Source organism: Mus pahari, chromosome 9, assembly GCF_900095145.1.
Source record: "Mus pahari chromosome 9, PAHARI_EIJ_v1.1, whole genome shotgun sequence".
NCBI classification, from domain to species: Eukaryota; Metazoa; Chordata; class Mammalia; order Rodentia; family Muridae; genus Mus; species Mus pahari.
The window spans coordinates 3,821,653-3,846,857 of record NC_034598.1 but is presented as its reverse complement, the minus strand read 5'-3'; the positions used below and the strand labels follow the sequence as shown (position 1 = coordinate 3,846,857).

Sequence of the window (25,205 nt, the reverse complement as noted above, 5' to 3'; positions counted from 1 at the left end):
CTTGGATAACCACTAAGCTACTGAAACAAAGTGTAAATCACTCCTTTATGTGGCTTGAACATGAAGTGCCCTCCATGAGCTTATGTGTTTGAACCTTTTGTCTCCAAATGACATCTTTGGTCTGAGAAGTTTTGTAGCATTTATAAGGTTTTGTAGATCACACACACCCACTTCTGGTTTTCTGGTCAGCCATAGTCTGAGAAGCAGTAATCATATTTCCATTGATGTAGACTGTATGCTCTGCCCCTGACATTGCCTTCCCCCATGGTCTCCCTACCCAACTTCCTTACCAAGACAAAATGAAATCATAAACGAAAATAAACCCTTCCTTCATTATGATGCTGCTTCTGTCAGTTCTTTTCTCACATTTAAAAAGAAAAGTAGCTCAGAAAATTGGTATTCAAGAAATGGGATTGTTAGCCAGGTGGGGGTGGCACACGCCTTTAATCCCAGTACTTGGGAGGCAGAGGCAGGCGGATTTCTGAGTTCGAGGCCAGCCCGGTCTACAAAGTGAGTTCTAGGACAGCCAGGGCTATACAGAGAAACCCTGTCTCGAAAAGCCAAAAACCAAAAACCAAAAACCAAAAAAGGGGGGGGGGGTTGTTGCTGGATGGTAGAGTGCATATGATCAATTATTCTTTAGTGAAATTGCAAGGATAAATCTGTGGAAGAAAATGACATCTTTCCTTCAAGTTATCTTGGGACAACTAGAAACCCATACGGAAAAAGAAAAAGGCGATCTCTTTCCCCTACAATTCAAAAGAGATCATCAGTCTAAACATAAGAGCTTCTATTTAAAAATGGGGGAAAGTTTAAAGACTTTGAGTTTTTCAAAAACAAAGCCACAAAAAGTAATGATGATAAATTATATTTCACCAAAATTTATTCTCATTAGGACTCTATTAAAATCTCACTAGCTACAGAGGGAGAGAAACTACTTACAAGGACTTATTAGATAAAAGATATCTATACAAAATTATAAAAGTTTTAAAGTAAAAGTTTTAAAAAAACTTTTACTGCTCAACAATAAATGATTCAATTAAGTTGAGTATTCTACAAATAACAAATAAACACATAGAAATTTGCTCAACATAATTAGTCATTAGATAAATACAAATTAAAACCACAATGGAATACTACTCTGTATTTATTGGAAATGGCAAATATGGGCCAGCAAGATGACTCCAGGACCTAAAAATGTGATTCTTCTACAAGCCTGACCACTGGCGTTTCCACCACTGAAATGCAGGTAAAAACTGTCTGCCATAGCATCTGACTGTAGTGAGGAAAGCATTCCTATGCTATCACAGTAGGCAGAGATAGAAGACTCTTTCCAAAAGCTCACAGGCCAGTTATCCTGTAGTACACAGGGTAGGGTCAAAGAGGAAGCGAGGCCCTACCTACCTCAAATGTCGGGGAAGGCAAAGACCAACCCTGCAGCACACATGTACTTCATACGCAGATAGGCAGATGGACATTCACACATGTAAATGAAAATATGTATTTTTCAAAGAAAAGACAAACATTAAAAAGATTCCCCTAAGGATAGCAAAATGGCTCCAGGATTTAGAGCACTTGATGAAAATTTGAGCATCAGATTTTAGGTGTCCTGTGTCCACTTACAAATCTAGGCCTTCAGGTGTGGCAGCACAAACCTTTCATCCCAGCCACTTGGAACAGAGAGAAAAGGAGATTTCAGTGTATTTGAGGCCAGCTTGGTCTATACAGTGAGTTCTAGGCCTTCCATGACTATAGTGTGAGACCCTATCTCAAAAAACAAAACAACAAAAAAACAGAAACAAAAGAAAAAACCAATACAACCCATCCTGACCTTATGTGTCTATCCCCCTGTGCTACTAGGGAAATGATGGATCATACAGCTTGGGCCTGTCTACCAGTCACCACAACACAGATAGATGCACTGGAGAATGTTGTGTGATGGCTAGATTTAATTGTCAATTTGAATCAATCTAGAATCACCTGGTAAGAAAACTGACTGTGGGATTTTCTAGATTAGGGTCACGTCTGTGACCTCAACTAGGTCACGTCTGTGGGGATTGCCTCAACTAGATTAACTCATCTGAGAAGCATTAGCCTAATGATGAGCAGCATGGTTCTCTGGGTTTGGGTTTTGAACTACATTAAAGAGGAGAACGTGAGATGAGCTTGGTTCACAAGCCTCGATGACTCTGTTCCTGATTCTGGATATGATGTGAGCTGCCCCCTCAAGCTGCTGTTACTGTGACCTCTCTACTTTAATGGACTGTAACCTGGAACTGAGAACTACGACAAACAGTTTTTGCCACTATAATACTTTTTTCAGGGTATTTTGTCAGAGGAACTGCAAAGAAAAGTAAAAGCTATAGAGAAATCTGATATCCCCCTCTGTTCTTTGCAAATATGCTCAGGCAAGCACCTACACACACAACTGAGCCTACCAACTGTTGCCAAGGGTAAAAGGAACTGAGATTCTTATTCAATGTTGATGAGAAGTTAAAAGGGTACAGCTACTTTACAAAATGCTTTATCAGATTCTTCAACATAGTTTCATATATGATCCACCCATTCCATTTCTATACAATTACCAAAGAAGAGTCAAAGCATCCTAAACAAAAATCTTCACATGAAAACTTACTATGCCTTTATTTGTTATAGACATGATTCTGGTGCCCACCAACAAATGCAATCCTACATTGCAGGTTTTTAATAAAACATGTATTCCTACAATATATGTTTTTTTAATAGAATACAACATTGATGAGAAATCATTTTTGAGAGGTTGGCACACATAATCTCATTCTATTTTAAGGATCTAAACTGTGTAGAATGGGAACTGTAGGAATTGTGTTTATAGGTCCAGAAAAAAAAACAGGCTGATCTACAGTAGCTGAAAGGCAAATAGATGTGAGCCAGGGAGTGTTGCTCAGTGGTAGAGTGCTTGTTAGCATGTGTGTGTCTCCAAGGTTCACCTCTAGCACTGCTCCCACTGGAAAGGAAAGAGAACAAAAACAGATGGCTGGCTGCCTAATCTGTCAGGCAAGCATGAAAAGACAAGACTAGGGAAGGGCATGAGCAGATACATAGATGTCTCCACTATTTTAATGTGATGATGTTTTCACAAGCATGTTTACCTTAGTTACTGTTTTGTTTATGTGAAAAGATACCACGACCAAGGCATCTTATAGAAGAAAGCGTTTATTGAGGTTTGCTTACAGTTTTGGAGAGTGAATCCACACCATCAGAGCTGTAGCAGGGAGCAGGGATGGCACTGGAGCAGTAGCTGGGAGCTTACAATCATTCACTAGTTAGAGTAGAAAGAACAAGACTAGGCCTGGCATGGGCTTTCAAACTCAAAGCCCACCCCCAAGGACACACCTTGTCCAATAAGGCCATACCTCCCAATCCTACCAAAACAGTTTCACCAACTAGGAACTGAGCCCATGAGGCCCCTCCCATTCAAAATGTCAAAATACACATGTGTCAAAACTTTTATAGCCCCATGTATTTTTAATTTCAGAAAAATAAAGCTAGAGCCAAACACCCCTTATGCATCCACATTTAAAAAAATAAACATTTGGTCTGGCCAGCCAGCTCAGTGGATAAAGGTACCTATTGCCAAACCACACAACCAGAGTTCAAATCCCAGGACCCACATGGTGAGATGATGCCTCTATGCTGCGGCATGCCTGTGCCTACACATAAATAACATACATGGAATAGAGAGAGTTAAGTAAACAAATAAAAAATAACTAGCTATTTGGATTTCTTTGCCCAGATATTTAGACTTTACCATAGTTTTATAGCCCAGATGCCAAGGTTTTTATAAAATATGTGATAAGACTTAGGAAACACTGCTCTGTTCAGCTCTCTACATTGTAACCACAACCAAAGGAAGAGAAAAAAATCACCCAAATCAATGCCCATAGAAGCCCACACAGAGTGCGGGGGACACAAGAAGGAAAAATAAATACTTTCCTCACTTTCAGAAGTCATCTAATATTGATGTCTAATTGTTAAGTATAAATTGTTAAGTATAATATAAATGATGCTTCAGTGGGAATGCTAACAACTAACAACATGTTACATGTAACATAGCCACAGCATGGAAAAAGCAAGTAACTGAGAACTTGAAGCTTGCTACAATGGCCTGCATAAAGGGAAGGATGGAAGGTTCAAGAAATCATTAAAATGCAGGCCCGGGAAGCGGTTCTCTGGACAACAGATGGGAAGCAAAGTCCACACCGTGGCTCTGGTTCATGTTCTCTGTCAATACATTGTCTTTATTTTCTATTTTGTATCCTCTCTGTCTCTCTGTCTCTCTGTCTCTGTCTCTCTGTCTCTCTCTCTCTGTCTGTCTCTCTGACTCTCTGTCTCTCTCTCTCTCTCTCTCTCTTTGCTATTATACAGAATTTAATGAGGTCTTATTTTTAATACTCTTGTTTTATTATTCTTTCCTTCAAAAAAAGAAAGAGGGGGAAAGTTGTTTGAAGTTCTTTCTTATCAGCTCTGTACATAGCTGTGTGGTTTTGTTTACGTTTGCTGGTTTATTAATTGTAAGGACTCCTTTTGATGTCCTTTTACTGTATGGATGTTTACATTCTTTTTACCAACTATCAATTCTTGAAGGATGTAAGAAACTCAGTTGACTCCGCTCGGCCCTCAGCTGTTTGCTCCCAGCCGCTCTCATCAGCAGAATTCCTCCAGGAATTAGAAAAGATCCAGAAATTGTTGCTTTCAGCCAACTGTCCCTTCCTAACAGGAACTCACATCTGCCTGAATTCCATGGAAATACTTTGCAGTTACTAATAAATCTATCAGACCCTGCTAAATGCTTCACTGTCAGGGTATTTTAAAAACGCATTCACCCAGGAGAGACACAGGAATGCTTCCAGATCCTGTTTGACCTTCAAGCCAATATGAAAGAATTAAATGAGAAAAAGACAAGACTTTTTTATGAAGAAAAATTTGCTTGCTTACTAGAGATGGCAAAAGGGCAGTTTTGTTTCCAAATGTTTTATATTGATAATGAGACTTTTCTATAAAAGATGCCAGCCTCTTTCTCCAAGGAATGATATCAAGAAGTTCAATTGAACATTGCTTAATACTGGAAATATTGCAAATTAAGAACTAGATCATAATGGCTTCTAAATGTTTGTAACATTAGGTAAGAAGTAGAATAAATAAAATCAAACTTTTATTCTGTCTGCTGTCACTAAGCTATTTCTATTCACTATTTTTAATATCCAAGAATGATCTAACAATTTGAGAGTCATAAGTACAAAAAATAACAATTTTGAATCATAAACAGATAATGACCAAAGATTTGATTTAAAAATTGGACCTCTGTGGCTAGAGTGAGAGCTCAGTGTATATAGGGCTTTCATGCAAAGTTCTGCAGCTCAAATCCCCAGGACTCGTGTGAATGCTAGGCAAGCGTGGTGGCCACCTATAAGCCCAGCATTCAGAAGGCAAAGACAGGGGATTTCTGAAGCAAGCTGTATATCTAGACTAGCTGGAGTCAGACTTAAAATTAAAGTGGAGAGGGATAGGGGAATCCCCCTATGTCAACTTCAGACCTCTAGACCTCCATACACATGCGCATACACACAAACAAAATGTGTACCCACACACAGGAAAGTGCACAAACTTGCACAGGCAATCACTACATACACACACAAAAACTTATACCTGTGCTTTATGTTGTCATGTTTATTAGAATAGGAGGTAGAACAACCTTGTGGTGCTTATACTAAGAATGGCCTCACTGACTCATCAATTTGAATGCTTTGTCTTCAGTTGGTGGAACTCTTTTGGGAAGGGAACTGTTTTGGCCTTGTTGATAGGGGTGGGCTTTGAGATTTCAACAGCCCATACCAAGCCCAGTCACTGCTCTCTCTCCCTCTCCCTCACATCTTCCCACTCCCCTCCCCTCTCCTCCATCCCCGTCTCTCTCCTGTCTGCAAAATGCAACCAAGCCCTCAATTAAATGGTTTTCATAAGAGTGGCCTTGATCATAGCATCTTTTCTCAGCAATAGCTTTAAGATATGACTTTAATCAACTAGACCACAGAAAATAAAACAGGTATAGTTTATGGAGAGAGTCTGCTGACCAGAGGAAATTGGAAAGATTTTTGTATGATCTGGAACACAAGTGTAATAGACACAAGAAGTGTGATAAAAAGACCATGATGGGACAGGAAAGAATTCACAGGAAGCATCCTGTGTGTCAATATTGAAAAGCAAGAGGATGTTTCAACTACAGAGTGTAGCAAACTCAACCAGCATACCAGACACACTCAAGACTAAAGTGTTAGATGAAGCCAGTGATTTACTATTTAAATAGAATTACTGAGAATAAAAGTGGCACAGTGAAAAAATGCATTAGAAACAGACATAAACCAACACTATCCTGGGGAAACCAAGATAATTACCCTCTGAAGAACAGGGGGTGAGATGGTGAAAAGAAGACAGAAGTAAGAAGACGAAGCTCTTGCAAAGCTCTTTAAATTTAATGTGGCCTATTATTGGAATCTACTACAAAGTATTTCATTTTTTATCAAATGAAATTGGTACCTGTTACATAAGCACAGGTGATGAGATTAGAGCAGACTAAAAGTAAGACGTCTAAGACCCGATACCTACATAGGAAAAGGTGGCAAAGCTGAATGAAGACACACATGAGACAGCATGGAGGATAGACTCCAAGTAGGTGGCTGGTCATCCAGGTAAACCCTGTTCAACACAGCAGGAGAGAGAAGAAAAGAACTCTGGGAAAATGTGGAAAAGGTAATGACGCTCAGAAAATATAGGTGTGAAAAATGTACAGGTATGGAGCACAAGGAGAGAGATTAGAAGAATCCAGAAACTCAAGGGAATTAGACATAACTGTGATGATGGCTAAAAGATTGCAGTGGTGGACTGTGTAGACAAGGTGGTTAGAGGTTAGAACTATGTTTAGGAATAAGAAGGAGAGACTTGACTTGGCAGCTGTCACCAGCATGCCTCAGTGACAATAAAAAAAGCTTAGTTATAAAAGTTCAAAGAGAACTAGTAAGAAGATATTAAAGTCAGAAGTATGAAAAACGAGAGATGGTGGGTCCATTGAGAAATACTAGCAATCTTTTGTACACAGTAAAAAAATCGATTGAAAATGTAATTGGAGAAGAGACATTTCATACAAGTTTGGAGACATAATCTTGAAAGCTCTTTTTGTTTCACATTATTTATTGCCTTTAATATGCAGAACTCATTTCTTTTCACCCATTTTGGAAGTTCTATTCTTGGTAACTTTAAGCTTTCCTTAGTTTGTTGATTAACAACCTCAAGTTCAATTTTCACTCAAAACTTCTATTAACTAAGCTTCAGTTCAACTAACCAAGCTAACTAAGATAATTTAAACTCTTACTCCCTTTTTAATAGGCACATTTTTTATTTTGACTTGGTTTGTGTTTTTAGAGTTGTACTGGTTAAATCTTAACAATATAGTCATCTGAATAAGACCTGTACAATGACAACGAAAACTGACACACTATTCCAGTTCCCACAGGGTCCCACCCCAGAGAGTTATAATTAACAGCAGCTTAAAAAAAAGTCAACAAGCCCTTGGTAGGTTATCCAAACTCAAATGCTCATTTCATTTATACATGTACACATATAAGCAATAAATGTATTTACATCACACATCATATGTGTGTGTGTGTATACAATTGAAGAAGAGGTCATGAAGTTAAGAGGAATTGGAGAGTTAGAACAGAGGGAGAGTATGGAATGGAAATGATGTGAATACGGCCTTTATATATGAAATTCTCAATAATAATAATAATAATAATAATAATAATAATAATAATAGTAATGTTATTGTTGAAATAGAAAAAGATGGGAGAAATGGGGGTGTCTCTTGGATAAGTTCTTCCAATATGCTATGAAACAGGTTCTTCAGTCACCTGTAAAGTTTGAATAGAAAAGAATTCCACTGTTCTTAAATTGCTTAGCAATGAATGTTAGTCATCTAGATTTACTTTCTAGTTCTAGATGTTTAAAAGGGAAGGGAACTGCAGATGCCCACCTGTATAGGACTATCCCATAGGTCACACGTAATATTTTATCAGCTGTCTTTTTGTATTTCAGTATAAATTGTTTAGTCTCCTGAGCCAACTTTTATATGAAAGAAACATGAGTGACAAAGACATACTGGCCTTCCTTGTTTTTTCCTGTTTATTTTTTCTGAGGAGTTAGTCTCCAAAGCTACTCAGCTTGTTCTTGTAGATTTTAAACAGCACCACTTCTTCACCACTTGAGTTTGATCTGTTGAACAAGCTTCATGGAAAATGTGATTGGTTCCCACACCTTGGAGTTGATTGGTACCTCAGAGTTAACTATCACATGGTCACATGCGGCAGCTCTGGGGAGGTGTTGCTCATGCTGACCTCCCCCAGTTCTAGTGCACATCACCCAGATGAAGTAAAGGAAGGACCTGGGGTCCTAAGAGTGGATCAAGCCTTCCATAAAACTATGTAACACTCAGTTACATAAACACCAAAGGGAAATACTGAACCCTGGAATGTAATGACTAGATGCTGAATCTTCTCTAATCCTCTGAGGACTGCAAGCTCCTACTTAGTGGTGGTGTCCTGGCATGCTTAGAATGATGACAGCAGCATCATCTGTGCTTAACATTGAAAGCCTAAGGAAGGAAGTAGCCCACTGTACGGTAATAGTAGCCATGTTGTGTAAAAGGTGTTAGCTGACGATCTTGCAAACTCGTACTTGCTGAATCTGTGAGCATTTAGTGACTATGAATTATTCTTGACTGATAAAACATACATAAAAACACTTAAAGAGGAAACATAAGTAAAACTTGCAAATACTTGGAGGACAACGTGGGTTGGGTGTACCCCTTGAGTTTTTTCTAAGAGATACCAGAGCCAGGTCTCTCTTCCCCTCCAGCAGTTATAACAATCTCACTGACAACTTGTCTTCTGTCTAACAAGGTGATGTGCATCTGGTCCAAAATCATATCAGATCCAGGCAACTCTTATACAATAAAAATAAATATTGCTATGTTCTGTTCAGTAATGGGGTCTTGGTGACACTGACTATGGACTCTGACCTTTTAAAGAAGTTATGAACTATAAGGCTAAAACCTAATGTATAGGTGAGACTACAATGTATCAACTGAAGCTCTTTGCTCTTGGGTGCAGTCCTCATTTGCCTGTAAAGTGGGTTTTATATGAAGTCAGTGATACATAAATTGGTCCAGGAGCTAAGAGCTTTGAAATCATGGACATGATATTAGAAATCTGGCACAAAACTTGGCATTGCAGTTTAAAATATAGTCATCTTCTCTTTGTTGACTTCTGAGTGTATACACATTTTAAAAACATCTTTTTGATGCAGAGAGAGGGAAAGATGCACTGTTAAAACTGGAAGGAAAACCAAACAGGAATGTCTACATTGTAATTCACATGTATGGTGCCTCCTTACATTTGCCATCTAACCTTTTGCTATATTTAAGAATCAAAGAACGTGTTGGTAGCATAGTTGGTAAGGTGCTAAATATGCAAGGATGAGGACCAGAGTTTGGTCCCTAGAACTCAAGTGAAAATATTAGACATATTAGCATGTGCTTATAAACCCAGTGTTGAACAGGCAGAGACAGGCAGATTCCTAAGGCTAGCTGGCCAGCCAACTTAACCTTAATCTATGAATCCCAAGTTCTAGTGAAAAACCCTGTCTCAAAAAAAAAAAAAACAAAAACAAAAACAAAAACAAAAAACAAAACAATACAAAGCATAGTAATGACTCCTGAAGAATAGCATTAGAAGCTGACCACTGAGATTTACACACATATACATGTATGCACACACACACACACACACACACACACACACACACACGCACACCCACACGCACACACACACAACCTCTAAAACAAATAAAAATGAGGATACAATGATTGCTTCAAGCCAATGAACACATAATCAGATCTTACTTGGGTAGCAAACAGTTCACACAGAGTTTTCAGGTTATCTATCAACTTAAACTTAATTTGATTATTGCTTACATCCCAAATTTAGTCAGTGATTAGTGAGACAGCACTTATCCAGGTCCCCAACCCCTGAGGCTTCTTAGGGTTTTATTAGAAGCTCCTAACACTTCAAGACGCTACACAGTCAGGAAACCTGTCAAAAACTAGCTTAAGCCTCCAGATTGCTAAATCTGTACACATGTTCCCCAAGGCTTGGCTTCTCTTTGAAGTTAGCAGACAAGAATGCTTGATTAGATTAGCCTAAGCTTCTCTCCCATCATCATCCCACATGGATTTCAAAGCCTTTTGTCAGATTTGTGCTGATGAGGTAGAGAAATGAAGAATACAGACAGAAGTGATCCAATTTGTAAAGATAATTCCTTTCCAGAGGCAGGTGCCCCTGCTATTAAAACATCACATTGCTGTAGCAGAATTATAATGCCATAACCCCCTCTGCTTGTTGAAGGACTCCTTCAGATACTCAGTCCCTTTTAACTAGGCAGGATCCTGACTCTTTAGAAATGTAATAGATAATTAGAGCTATTCTGGGGACTCTTCTCCTATTGAATAAGGATAAAAATGTAAAGACTCTATGAAGGTTCTAGAACAGTACCCTGAGTTCTGTTTGTCTAAACTTTTGGCTGTCTCTGCCAGACTTGACTGAAGGTCCACAACCTTTGTGCTATCTCAGATTCTGAGATCCTTTCCTGAAGAAGCTGAGTATTCTAGAAGCACCAAGGGTTGTGTGAGCAGTAGATTCCAGGGTCAAATTGAATGGAAAGGTCAAGTTGGAAGTCAGTTAAGAAAGATGGTTTTCACTCAAAATGGAGGTGATTTGCTCAAGCTTACCCATTTCTTCAATGGAAAAAGCAACCCTTATTTGTTTCTGACATACTTTTTCCTCGGTCTTTAGGGTGCACTGACCCTAAAGTTTTCTCCTAAATCACTGACTCTGCCTGTGCCCTGTGCAAGGTGACACTTTAGTTGTAGGTGAGTTCTCTAGCTTGTCATACCAATAAAACATAGCAAAGGTGATACGCTGTATATAGTTATGTGCCACGAAATTTTAAAGTCATTTATTCTCAGAGATTCTTTCTTAGCTTTAGCACACCAGTAGCCATATTTAGATAGACTAAATGACAAGTCACCGAGGGATGCCCACAACCAGGTGGATACTTAGCCTCTCAGTATGGCAAAGCATGAGGAACCAAATCCTGTCATCTCTCACTTGGGTTTAGAATCAGACCCTTTCCCAGTTATGCTTCTGATGAGTTCTAGTTAGCACTAACAGCAGCCCGTTATGATGTGCAAGGAGCCACATCAGCTAAACTGAACTTTAGAACTTTACCTTAAGCAACTGTGAGCTAATAAATGATACTCTTTTAAGCTGTTACCCAGCAACAGGTAGATGTTTATCTAGCTATAATCCTCAATTTAAACTATGCCCTTGAATCAAATACATCTCTTCTATTTCTTGCTCAAACTTTTGTTTAGCTCCCACACTATATACTTCCTCTTTTAAACCTCAAATTTTTTTCCAGTTTTCAACGTCAAACACAATTGTAACTTTTTTCTCTGAAATATAGTGCTAAGGCTGATAAACTGTATAGCATTATCCCTTTAGGGGTAATAATCTTATTTATCTTGTAATAGGGAAGCTTTCTGAGACAAACTAATAATCCAATATCTTAAAAGAGACAAAAACTCAAACTGTATTATTTAAAAATCAGTAGATGGAAAGCTCGCAGGTATAACTTGTATTATAAAATTATAAGTGATATATAATGTTTACCAAAAATATTTAATTGTGGTTAGAAATAAGTACCAACCACCACTCAAACCAAATATGTGTGTATGTGCACATGTGCCTGCTTGTGTATTTATGTGTGTTTGTTTGGGTGTATGTCTGTGAGTTTATGTTTGTGAATGTGTACACTTGTGATTTTGTTTGTTTGTTTTGTTTTGTTTTTCGAGACAGGGTTTCTCTGTATAGCCCTGGCTGTCCTGGAACTCACTTTGTAGCCCAGGCTGGCCTCGAACTCAGAAATCTGCCTGCCTCTGTGATTTTTATGTATGTGTGAGTGAGTGTGGGTGTGTGTGTGTGTGTGTGTGTGTGTGTATGCATATGTGCGTGTGCACGTGTACATGAGTGCTCTGGTGGTTCTGGGTGGTTTCAACTAGTAAGTAGATTGGGCTTTTAAGTTTAAGCTAAGGAAAATGGGATAAAGAGATAAACAGTGTCTGTCCAGGCCACTTGGAAGTAAATGTGGCAAGATTTGTGGCAAGTTGAAATGAGTTCCCTGGGGGTGGGGGTGGAGGGACTGGCAAAGTTTTGTGTCTGTGAGCTTCTGGGAAGCTTTAAAACCTGAACAGCAATTCAACAAAAGGGGAAAAAGTCTGTAAGACAGAGAATTTCAGGTAATTCCTGTTATGGTGTCATGCATGTCATGATGCACTTGGATATCCAAAAGAACCAGGGCAGTTGGCAGTTCTCAGTAGATGTATAGAGTCAACAGTAAAGATACAAGAGATCTTAGGAATGGCAGCTGTGCCTCCAAGAATAGGCTACGTACCTTTCTCCCTTGTGAGAAAGCATACGGGGGATGCAGATTGTTCGCCCTTTTAGCAGCTAGGGTGGCTGAGGTGCTGGTCCATACCACGTGAGACCTGAGAGCTGGCTCATGTCATGGGCCTGACAGATGAGAATACAAACTGTTATTCCTTGCCCTAGGAACAGACAGACGATGTAAGCCAGCCACCACTGAGCCTGTGATAAAGAGGGAAAAGCATGTCAGCCCAAGTATATTGCTGAAGGGTGAGAAGATAGTCTCACTCATAAAGAATGATTATATATTACAGAGAGCTATATAAAGGTCACCTTGGCCTCCTATCCATCTTGCTATACCTACTGTTGTTCTTCTCACAGAACAATTGGGAACAATGACAAGCATTTTTATTCCCAAGATCTATCAGGCCTTGTTACTTCTTTAAACTCCTCAGCCACTAAATTCTAAGACCAATTGGCACTTGCTTTGAATGGAAACTAATGAATCTGCAAAAATTCCTTCACATACTATGACAAAAGGCTCCATTAAAAAATAGTATTGCACAAGCCAGAAAAATTCTGCTGAAGGGACCCTGATATAGCGGCCTTTTGTGAGGCTATACCAGTACCTGACGAACACAGAAGTGGATGCTCACAGTCAGCTATTGGATGAATCACAGGGCCCCCAATGGAGGAGCTAGAGAAAGTACCCAAGGAGCTGAAGGGGTCTGCAACCCTATAGGTGGAACAACAATGTGAACTAACCAGTACCCCCAGAGCTTGTGTCTCTAGTTGGATATATAACAGAAGATGGTGTACTCAGCCATCATTGGGAAGAAAGAACTTTATATACCCCATACAGGGGAACGCCAGGGCCAAGAAGTGGGAGTGAGTGGGCAGGGGAGCAGGGCAGGGGGATGGTATAGGGGACATTCGGGATAGCCTTTGAAATGTAAATGAAGAAAATATCTAATAAAACAATTTAAAAAATAGTAACTCTTAGGTGTCTTACAGGTTTGGAAAAGCATCTAGAACAAGTTAAGTCAGCAGTTGAAATATTTGTATAATGGACCTCATTTTTTCAAATTGTTGGCCAAGAAGTTTCTACACACTATTGATACAAATCCACACACACAACATGCACTATGCACACACACAACACAACACACACAAATCCTTGCAACAGCCAGGAACTGGATGGTAGTTCGCTATTGCTATATAGATGCTGCACACTTTGGTTGTAGGACACGGAAAGATCAGGTTGGAACCAAGGTGGACACTTCCTCTCCTCTGGTTACCTTTCAGTTTTGAGTGGCACTATATAGACTGCTAGGTAACAACTTTTATTACTGATTTTGTTTGGCTATGGAGTGCATGTTATACTACAAAATATTGGACTCCAAGTGCTCTCTAGTGTGATACGAGTACAGTTATATAGGTACAATCAGCCACTTTCCTATCAGATGGAAAGCCTATTCTACAGAAGAGAATGTTTGGTAAGAGTGGCCAGAGGTTTTAGTGGGGAAGCTATTGCTATTGTTGTGTTACCTAAAGGGCTTGTCTCTCGATTTGCTCATAACCACTTGTATGTATTCTGGTAGATTACTGCTACTATTTCTCTTGGTCCAGGAAGCTCCGTTTTGCAGTTAGCTCTGTTACTCTGGAGACCTACAACTCATCAAGCTACTGAGAATAAGTGGCTTTTGCAGAATGGTCTGATGTGCAACCATGAAAGAAAATGTAATATATCGTATTATCCCTTCCAAAGCTCAGAGAACATCACAGAGATAGAGAGAATGGAAGAATAGGAGAGAGGATATTGTGTATCTGTTTCACACAGATTAAACCTTTACATCATGCAGTGAGGGAAGAGTTTTGTGAGGTTCACAAATTACAGGAAACTAGAAATCTTAAAAGGATTACACAACTTCCAAGACTCGCATGTCCCTACCAGTAGTTATATAAGCAATAAACAGTTGTTTGAAGAGAAGAGGCTGTGGTGTAGCTGCCTGCTAGTTGCATAAACACTCCAGAGATGCAGTTTTTCACTCACGATGTGTGGAATAATATGCATGGATGCAGCTGCTGTTGAGTCATCCATGATTCAGGTAAATAATGCCACATCCATGCTCCTGTGAGTAGCCGCAATAAACTCACCAGGTCAGCAAGCTAGACTTGAATTAAACAACTTCTTGGATTTGACACTATCTAGTTTATATGAAGTGAATAAAAACTGATTCTCTTAGAAATATCATGAAGAAAAGGCTGACCTGGGCTATACAGAGAGACTGCTGAAAGACCAGAAGAAAAATAAAGGAGGTGAGGAAGGAAGAAAGGAAGGAAGGAAGGAAGAGAGGGAGGGAGGAGGGAGGAAGGAAGGAAGGAAGGAAGGAAGGAAGGAAGGAAGGAAGGAAGGAAGGAAGGAAGGAAGGAAGGAAAAAAGGAAAAAAAGGAAAGGTCAACTATATTTTAATTAACTCATTCACAAATACAAAAGATTCTTCAATATTTAATTCTTTAAAAATTAAGCCTTATTAAATTACTCATACTAATGTATGCAGACACGACTTGCCACTTCAAGGTCAACTGGAATGAGGCTAGAGTTTCCACCCTCTGACTAGGCCTCTAAAACTCCATGGCTGGTATGTGAGTCTAGGAGAGGTAGTGTGACCCATTCAGTGACAGTCTTATTCACACAATACACTGCAGTCCTTCTCTGAGACACATAGACTGTCCTTTAAAAACATAGAAGAGTGGGAGCTTTGTCTGTGGACTATAAAAATAGACATTGTGGGTTCCAAAGAGCAGTTGAAACCATACAACCAAGTATGGACAGACTCCAAGTCCAGTATGAAAAGACTGGTACATACCCACTCATTCTCTTTTCTATGGGAAAATCAAAGGAGCATGACTCGGATGAGTGAGTGTTGAGCATTCATTCCCAGCTGAGAAAGGAGAGGGTTTGCCAACCTTATTAACTCAAGAGGAAGAAAAAACTATTACCTTATGTATGTGTGTTTGTGTGTATATGTATGTGTGGTGTGTGATGCATATGTGTGATATGTTTTATATATACATATGTGTGTATATATATTATATATATACATATATATTTACATATATATGTATTCATATTGTTTTTCTCCAAATAAATGTATCCTCTACTTGTTATGTGTATCAAAATGAGCCTTTACAATAAATTGATTACTGGGTAGAAGTTAAGTTTTAATTTTTTAATTTTTATTTTTTAAATAAAACAGTCAAGTAACACAAGGCTGACAGAGAACCCTTCTGCACTTGTCAGTCTGGCCGAGTGGGACCATCATAGACTGAGCAGGAGGTTTCACCATTGGAGACCCAGGCATCATGGGCATGTGGTCTTCCATGGGTGACCTCCTTCCTGGAGCAGTACCCACGGACATCATCCGAGGAGGAGGAGAGCCTATCAATGACAACACGGGAAGGCCTCCCATGTGGGGTACAAGCATCATACCAAAGCCAGGAGTGGGAGACGGGGGGGGGGATCCAAGATCATGGACCCTCTAAGAGGAGAAGCAGAGATTAGAGCTGAAGTACTTTTCCTTGTTGAGACTCAAGTGTTGTTTTGTCAACCAGGCTTTGGGCCTGCTCTTCCATCCATATCTGTGTTTTCTATCACTGCAGTGTGTCTTTCTCTCAGATGGCGAATCCAAGGTAAGATACACATCACCATAGTGACAATAAAACGTAGGCACGTTGTTTCAGAGGCAGTCAGTTACCACGTTGTTCCGTGCCACTGGGAAAATTGAAGTTAAATATTTAAAATCAAATGGGCCAATGCAACCTGTATTGCAAGGAAAACATTTAAAACAGCTATGAACTCGAAACTGTTGCATTGTAACCCAGTTTCCTTAGTTTCAAACTTTCTGTTGAAGTCATGTCCTCAACCACTCATTCTGGCCAGTAGGTAACTAGAGCAAGCCTGAACTATTGAGTAATTTAAACTCTTCTTCTTCTTCTTCTTCTTCTTCTTCTTCTTCTTCTTCTTCTTCTTCTTCTTCTTCTTCTTTTCTTTCCTCAGGAAGCTGAGATGATTTACCTATGGGAGTTCTTCCCTAAACATTTCACTCTGGATACACATTAGACTCCATTACTTTAACAGGCAAGGAATGAAGTGAAACTCCAACCTCTCCTGCATTCCATGAAGAAGAACTGAGGGAGCTGAGAAGGAAATAGGAAGCTTCCGAATGCACCAAAGCCATCTTTCCTGAGCATTGCCCTGGTGGTCAAAGGCTCAGCCTAGGGTTGTTTGTCTGCAGACAACCTTGGATAAGATCTCCGAGTATTCAACTTCCTCTTCCCAAGCTTTTTCTTAAGAACAATAAGAATCGAAGTCAATACTATTCAGGAGCAATGACCTAAAGGGGGGGGGGCAGTGAAGGAAGGATACCAGGGAGACCAGTGCAAGAGAATGCATACTTAGGAAAATACCATAATTTAATCCATCACTTTGTATGCTAACCTTAAAACCTTTTTGAAAATTATATCAATTAAATAAAAAGTTCAAGTTAAAAACGGTAACACTCACATACACAGAAAGAGAGAGAGAAAAAGACAGAGAGAGAGAGACAGAGACAGAGAGACAGAGAGACAGAGAGAGACAGAGAGAGACAGAGAGAGACAGAGACAGAGACAGAGACAGAGACAGAGAGACAGAGAGAAAGGACTTCAGGAGTATATAGCCCTCAATCCTCTCTTCAGGGTCTCCGGTTTAACCAGTGTCATCAAATCCACGTCATCCAACTCCATGCTCTAAAGGAAGTCAGGAAGCAAACACTCTTCTCACTGTCTGTTCTTGAATCCCTGTTTGTGCTTTCTGTGCTAATACTAATGATGTCCCCCTCCTCAGTATCAATGTCTGAACAGGAAAAGTCTAGGCCTTGGAACAAGAAGGACAGAAAAATCCTTCTGGGTTTTGTTTTGTTTTTTGTTTTTTGTTTTTTGTTTTTTGTTTTTTGTTTTTTGTTTTTTGTTTTTTGTTTTTTGTTTTTTGTTTTTTGTTCTGTTCTGTTTGAAAATTATATCAAAATTACAAACAAAATTTTGATATAATTATATCAAAATTATATGTTTTGTTTTGTTTTTTATTGACACGACAGCCTGTATAATTCCTAAATATATTAGAGAACACCCAGGAGTCTTACCTTTATTACCAGAAAGGCAAAGAAAATTCAAGTACAGTGAATAGGCTAGAGTTGTGTTTATGTCAACCAAAACACCAATGGGTTTTGAGATGTCATAATAAAATGACCAGTTTAGAGAATTTGAAGAGCCAAGCTCTGGAAAGAACATGATTTTTAGCATTAATAGAATAGAATAGAATTTGGGATGCACTAATTCTCTGGCTTCTGGAGATAAGCCCAAACACATGTGGGCTGTCCATCATTCCTCCCTAAATCTGACTATGCAGAGGCAAGTGTTTTCCAAAATTACTTTGGTATTTTTGTCTGACTTTAGCTGATATATGTTGAACTGATATGTTTATATACTACCCATTGATTTCCAAATATGGACATACTACATTAAGCCAGGCATAGAATGCTAATGGAGAAGCACTGGCTGCTCTTCCAGAAAACCTGGATTTAATTCCTAGCACACACATGATGGCTCATTACCATTGGTTACTCCCAGTCCCAGGAAATCCAACTCCCTTTCTGGCTTCCTCAGGCAATAGGCACACAGTGGAGCACAGACATACATGCAAGCAAACACCCAGACAGTATGTGTGTATCATTAAACCTTTGAGTTCCATCCCCATCTACTTCCCAATACAGTAGTTTCTGCTTATAGATCCTGATTTCCAATATTTTATTATTACTATAGAGCCAGCACTTATGAATGAGTTACTTTATAATAGGAATGTTTTCAATGCTATAAAGCTTTCAGTATTTCTTAAAGTTAATAAACATAGAAATTTTTGCTTTGCTTAGAATTCTAACTTTTCTTTGAAATTTCAATATAATATATACATGAAATAGTTTGTGCTGTGTGTGTGTGTCTGTGTGTGTGTGTCTGTGTGTGTGTGTGTGTGTGTGTGTGTGTGTGTGTGTGTGTGTGTGTGTTGCAGGGAGATTGAACCATGGTCCAACATATGAATGTCAGGCAATTGTTCTGAGCTATATATCTGGACCCACTGTACTGCTGACCACCTGGCCAAATACATCACATAGTTACCAGTTTTATATTTTTCTATATCCTCCTAGACTCTTATACACATGAGTGTTCACATGTTTATGCACACACACACACACACACACACACACACACACACACACCACACACACACATCTCACATACACACTCTGATCTAAATAGTTGTTCTTTTTTGCCCTGTGGTGCTGTTATGTAACTGTCACAGGGAGACCCCTGTGACTCTGCCACATTCCTGATGACCTGTTCTTCTGTGTCTTCACACCTTTCAAATCCCTTACTATGACGGAACACTTCTCTGAGTGGCTCTCCTTTCTATGACATGAATTTTTCATGCAAGTCTACTCTGACATCCTGTCTCTAGGTGCCTTGTATCCAGGAAGGCACATGCGATTGGTTCTCTACAACAGGGATCTGAAAAGACCTGTTGCTGGAAATAGCAAGACACACCTGTGATATCAGCACAGAGGAGGCTGAGGAGGGAGGACCAGGAGTTCAAGGCCAGGGCAGGTTGCATATTAAAACCCTGAAAAGAAGGAAAATGGGAGGGAGGAAAATCAGCAGCTATCACACACCAGAGAAGCAGGTGGATGGTCTCTTCTTTATGCCAGCTGGATTTCCACTCAGTCTACTTCAGAAGGCATGTATTGTACTTGCTTTCTCTCAGCCTGTGTCCTTTGTTGACTAAAAGTCTCAGAGCCCTCCTCAGCTCACCCTTGAATTGGGAAATTACATAAGTGAGGAATATAATCTTCAGATGCCTTCAGCCATTGAAATAAGTTTCCCATCACCTTAATGTGACTGATAATCCAAGTTAGAACACCACAGTTAGAAATCTTCAGAATAAAAGCATTGCCCTTTGCCTTTTGCTTCTAATTGCTATTAAAATTACCTTAATCCTCTTCATCTTTCCTATGATTGTATTTTATTTGCATTCTCATGTATTGTCTCTGGATATATCCTTTTAGTTTGAGCTATTCTTTGCAAGCAAAGCAACTTGCAGTGGTTTAATAAGGGCATGGTTGTGTGTGCCTTTGCTTTGGCTGGGTAGCAAGCCATTGCTGGCCTTACTCTCAGGTGCTCGCTGGTTATTTCACTGATTCTTTTTAAGGATATTCATACGTTTTTTTCTTACTGTTTCCTGGAACTCTAGATGGAGCCATTCTTGGCTAATCATGCCAATTCACCTGAGCCCATTAGATCCCTTTGTCTTTGATTTCACCTTCTTTCCACAAAGTTGTATTCCAAACCTTATATTACCTTTTTGGTCATATATTCAAAGTTGAAGTGTTATTTGCTAGTTTTCTTCTCTCTCAACCGTTGACACATGTAGTAACTTCTATTTTTAACTGGAAAAAGTATTGTACTTTATTTAAATTTTTTCTTATTGAATGTGATTGTATAAACTCATACCTGGTCAATTTCCTCTCAGTGAGCAGCTCTGTATGTTGCATGACTCTGTTTTCTGATCCGTCTCTCTGTTTATCTCATAAACATCACAGGAGGTAAGTATGAATGACTGTCATGTATAACTTATTCTGTCATTAAAATGTTTTTCTAAGGTTCTCAACCTTCATAATGCTGTGACCATTTAATATAGTTCATGTTGAACCCCAACCATAAAATTGTTTTCATTATCACTTCATAAGTGTAATTTTACGACTGTAATGATTCACAATGCAAATGTCTGGTTTTCCAATGGCCTTAGCCAATCACTGTATAAGGCTGAGAACCGCTGTTCTAAGCCATCAAACCCAAGTGTGTCCCAGACGGACTGAAGACTGAGAGAATGCTATGTCAAACCCAAGTGTGTCCCAGACGGACTGAAGACTGAGAGAATGCTNACTGAAGACTGAGAGAATGCTATGTCAAACCCAAGTGTGTCCCAGACGGACTGAAGACTGAGAGAATGCTATGTCAAACCCAAGTGTGTCCCAGATGGACTGAAGACTGTAAAGAATGCTGCGTCAAATCCAAGTGTGTCCCAGACGGACTGAAGACTGAGAGAATGCTGCATCAAACCCAAGTGTGTCCCAGATGGACTGAAGACTTGAGAGAATGCTATGTCAAACCCAAGTGTGTCTCAGAAGGACTGAAGACTGAGAGAATGCTGCTTTGCTGGCTTTTAGAAAGGATCTCAAAACTGCTGTACTGACAATAAACATGTTCTCTATGGTCATTCCATTGTAAAGATTTATCAAGGTGGAGAGAGGTAACATTCTGATCAATAAGAACCATTGAATCTTAGATATTGAGAAAAAATGGCATATAAATTGCATTTAAAATAAGAGGCAAAAATAAGTGGTGGGCTATTTTCTGGTCTGCTGTGTACTATTTGGATGCTATCAGAAAAAATTTCTGTTGCTTCTACCAAAAAGTAACTACTTTTGACTTAATTGATTTTGAGCATAATTTTTAAAATAATATTCCTCCTATTATAGGAACAGCACATGCTTACTATAGACATTTAGAAGTGGGTAATTACAGAAAACCCCAAAGGAAGCAACAAAATCATTAGCAACTACCCTACTCAGGGAAGCCGCTCCTTATCAGTTTGTTTTATAGCCTTCTGTCCAGGTGCCTGCTGTAGACTTTTGGGAACTTAGAAGGCTGTGAGAGCTGATTTCATTATTATCAACACATAGTGAATATCTTTCATGTCACCGAAACATTATTTAAGGTAAAGTATCCAAACATCCGGATGGATAGAATCTACTTAATCCCCTGCTGCTCACCTTAGCCGATTGCCAGCTCTGTCGTCATAACAGTGCTTCAGAGACATCCTAGCACGTAAGCCAGTTGATACCGCACAGCTATTTCCCTGAAGTGAAAGCTTAGGGCAGGCTGAGAAGGGCATGAGTAATTAATAGTTTCAAAACTTCCAGTCAGACCATCCCAGTTTTAGAGCACCAGTAGCAATGTGCTAAAGCTTATTTGTCTATGACTTCATTAAAGCAAATTATTGTTTAAGGCTTGTTTTACTTTAATGACTGATCCATGTGAGGCCGCGGCCACTATGTTCAGACATAAGGGAACTTTAATCTCTCATTCCTCAGAGTCTTGATGATCTTCTCCTTCTTGGCCTGAGGCGCTTCTCCCCCCCCCCATGCCCCCCACCTTCCTGCTTCCTTAATCTCAGACCTATGAGCCTCAGCCTGGTCTGCCGGGAGCTTCTTACAGGCCTTTTCTGCCTTCAGCGAGTGGCTGTGTTCCATGAGAAGATGCATGTTTTCGAATACACTTGACCTTCAGGTACAGGTTGTGATACCTACGGTGGTCCGTCTTCTTAGATTAGCAGGATTTGGACCCTCTCATCCGGGTTACCTTCTCCAGCATTGAAGCATTAGCAGTACCTTTCGCTTCCCTATGCCTGATTGCCTATGCTTCCATCCAACCAAAGTGTTTTCTGCTATCATGGCTGAGAATAGTCACTCACGAGCTCCAGGATGATCAGTGACTCTTTGATCCCCACTTCCATATCTGCTGTCGGTAAATGGCATTGTCGATGTCATTAGTCTCGTTGGCGTCCAATCAGATCTTTCTACCACAGAGGAGGAGATTATGAGCAAACCTCTTCTGAAGCCCGAGCTTCTGACGCCCGAAGCTGCTGGCTCAAGAACAGGAAAACTTCATGTGTAAGCAAGCTTTCTTGCCATGGTGTTGATGACTGCAGATTCATAATTAAGAACGAGAGACACTGAAGGCTTCCGTGCCAACCTCCTCCAGTCTCTCCCCAGAGAGACAGTTAAGATAGGAAGCCTTTGAAGAGAGTCCCTTAAAACTGTGATAAGGATGCTGAAGTGTAGCTCTTCATAAATGATGGTCTTTTGAGTGGATGAGGTCAGGGTTGTGAACAGGCTAAGATGGCCTGACTCAGTTATCTTTAAGACACTGGCCACTCGAACGTTGACCATGCTCCAAAGCCTATATGGGCAACACCAATTGGACTTGGCATATTTTATCTTCTTTTTGTGGGGGGAGGACACAGGGGTGGGAGGAATGAGACCTGGGAAGAATGAGAAGAGAATGTGAAATTCCCAAATAATCAATAAAATTATTTTGGGAAAAAAACATCTTATTTCATATGTACTTACTTACTGAGTTCACTTCTATTCAACCAATATTAAATGAGGAAGAGTTAAGTAATAAAGCAATACACAATTAGAGTTTCCAAAAAAGTATAAAATTTCTATGTAGACATGATAGTACACACTTATAATCCTAGGACTGTAGACTGAATTGGATAGCTCTATTTAAATGTAACATGTAAGTAATTGAGACAAATATTGAATGCTTTCAAAATGTCACATGGTTGCTGTCTTTTTCTCTATTATTTTAACATGAGATAATATATTTTTCATGGATAGAATAGAAATTTCTCATTTTCCATTTTCATTAACTGTTGTCAACTATTTAATTTCACAAACATCCCCATATCAGTAGATTAGAAGCACAGCAGAAGCTGATATGTGCATGGACAGGCAATACCAAATTGTCACGTTTAAAAAGTAACTGTCCACGGAAGCACAATTCTGGTGGCTTAGTGATGCCACTGTGTTCTGTACGAACTGAATTATTCCTAATGAGATTCGTGCAAGCCACAGCGTCTCACTGATGCCTTAGTGCCTGCCTGCTCCTCTAATTACCAGCAATGTTGAACATGTTTCCTTAAGTGTTTTGATTGGTGTTGTTTCTTCATTTCCAGCATATGCCTTTCATTTACATTGCAATGTGTGTAATTTAGAATTATAAATGCTATTTATGAATCGAGAGTATAAAAACTTGTCATAATTGATTTGAATAAAAATATTTAATTGAGCATCGTTAATGTCTGCATATGGTTTATGATGTGTGTGTGTGTGCATCTGTTTGTTTTAGACCTACAAATGCTTTCATTCTTATGTATGCAATCAAACAGCTCAATGTTTCCTTGAAATTATTTTGTATATTATTTTAAAAGATGATCTGATCTAATTTACCCTCATTTTCTTCCTTTTCCTTTTGTGAAGGATAGAGATAAGGCAGGCCTTGTTTACACGTAAGTAAATCAGTCTCCTTCTGCTATTCTGGTTGGCTTAAGTTAGGACTCTAACTATATCCTATTACATGATGTAACCAATTAGTTGAATTGCATTTTTTTTTCTTTTTTGAAGACCAGACTAGCCTGAATTTGCAGAGAATCTACCAGTTAACTCTGCCTTTCCAGTGTTTCTGTCAACACTTAGCTAAAAGCTCATATCCTCCTCTGTACCCAGCATTTTTTACCTTTTTCCATCTGAATTGACATATAGTCTTATTTCCATAGTATTTAGATATACTTAAAATGTATATCAGTGATTAACTCAGGAAATTTTGCATATTCAACACTGTTTTTTTCTAACCACCTTTGTGCTGTTAAGTCATGCTCCACTAAGAACATAAGACTGATAGGATTGCTCAGTGGAAAAAGCACTTGCTGAGCAAGCATGGGAGCCTGAGTTTAATTCAAGGAACCAACAATGGAAGCTATCCTCTGTCCTGCATATATGTGCATGTCACATACATGCCTACACACACACACACACACACACACGCACACACACACAACTAAAAAGTTAAAACGTAAAAAAAAAAAAAACAAAACAAAACACACATTTATAGGCTCAGAAAATCATGCAGGTTTCCTCATAAGTTCCTACATATTTTCAATCAACATCTTTGTGATAGTATTACTGAGAGTTTCTCCCAGACTTAAAGTGACCAGCTTTCCTTTTTCACCCAGGACTATGAACCTTAGATATCTGAGAGCAAAAATCAAGGAGACCCAGATAAACTAAAATGGCCACCCTATGTCTACCATACATCTGACACAATGCCAACATTTGGATTTGTCTCATTTTTGCATGTTCAAATTGCTTCTCTAGAAGTCTGTTCTAAGTGGACACATTTCTATTTTCATTTTGAACATGACATATAAAAAGAGAATCTGAAGCTCTGGGTAGTGTTTTCTGTCTTCAGAGAGATTTAACTTTGCCTGAACATTGAAGTAAGAGTGTTGGTTCTCAAACGGTTGAGATGGCTCAAAGCTGCCGGGCGGTGGTGGCGCACCCCTTTAATCCCAGCACTTGGGAGGCAGAGGCAGGCAGATTTCTGAGTTCGAGGCCAGCCTGGTCTACAAAGTGAGTTCCAGGACAGCCAGGCCTACACAGAGAAACCCTATCTCGAAAAAAAAAGAAAGAGAGAGAGAGAGAGAGAGAGAGAGAGAGAGAGAGAGAGAGAGAGAGAGAGAGAGCTCAAAGCTGGCATGATTTTCACTGAGTGAACTGGTCTCTCTCTAGGAAGGTGGGAGTGAGTCTTTGAGTAACAGCCCAGTAGAAAATGAGAGTATTTACCAAAGCAACTCTTCTGTAGGTTCTCTACTCTACTTTGAGCCATTAGCAAATCAAGACTGCCAAATGCTTCCTT

At 39.4% G+C, this 25,205-nt stretch overlaps 2 pseudogenes; both read right to left on the bottom strand.

The window, feature by feature from the left end:
* Window positions 1–15,832: 15,832 nt before the first annotated feature.
* LOC110326707 lies at window positions 15,833–16,312 on the bottom strand (annotated as a pseudogene).
* Window positions 16,313–21,781: 5,469 nt separating this feature from the next.
* Window positions 21,782–23,423, bottom strand: LOC110326706 (annotated as a pseudogene).
* Window positions 23,424–25,205: the final 1,782 nt, after the last annotated feature.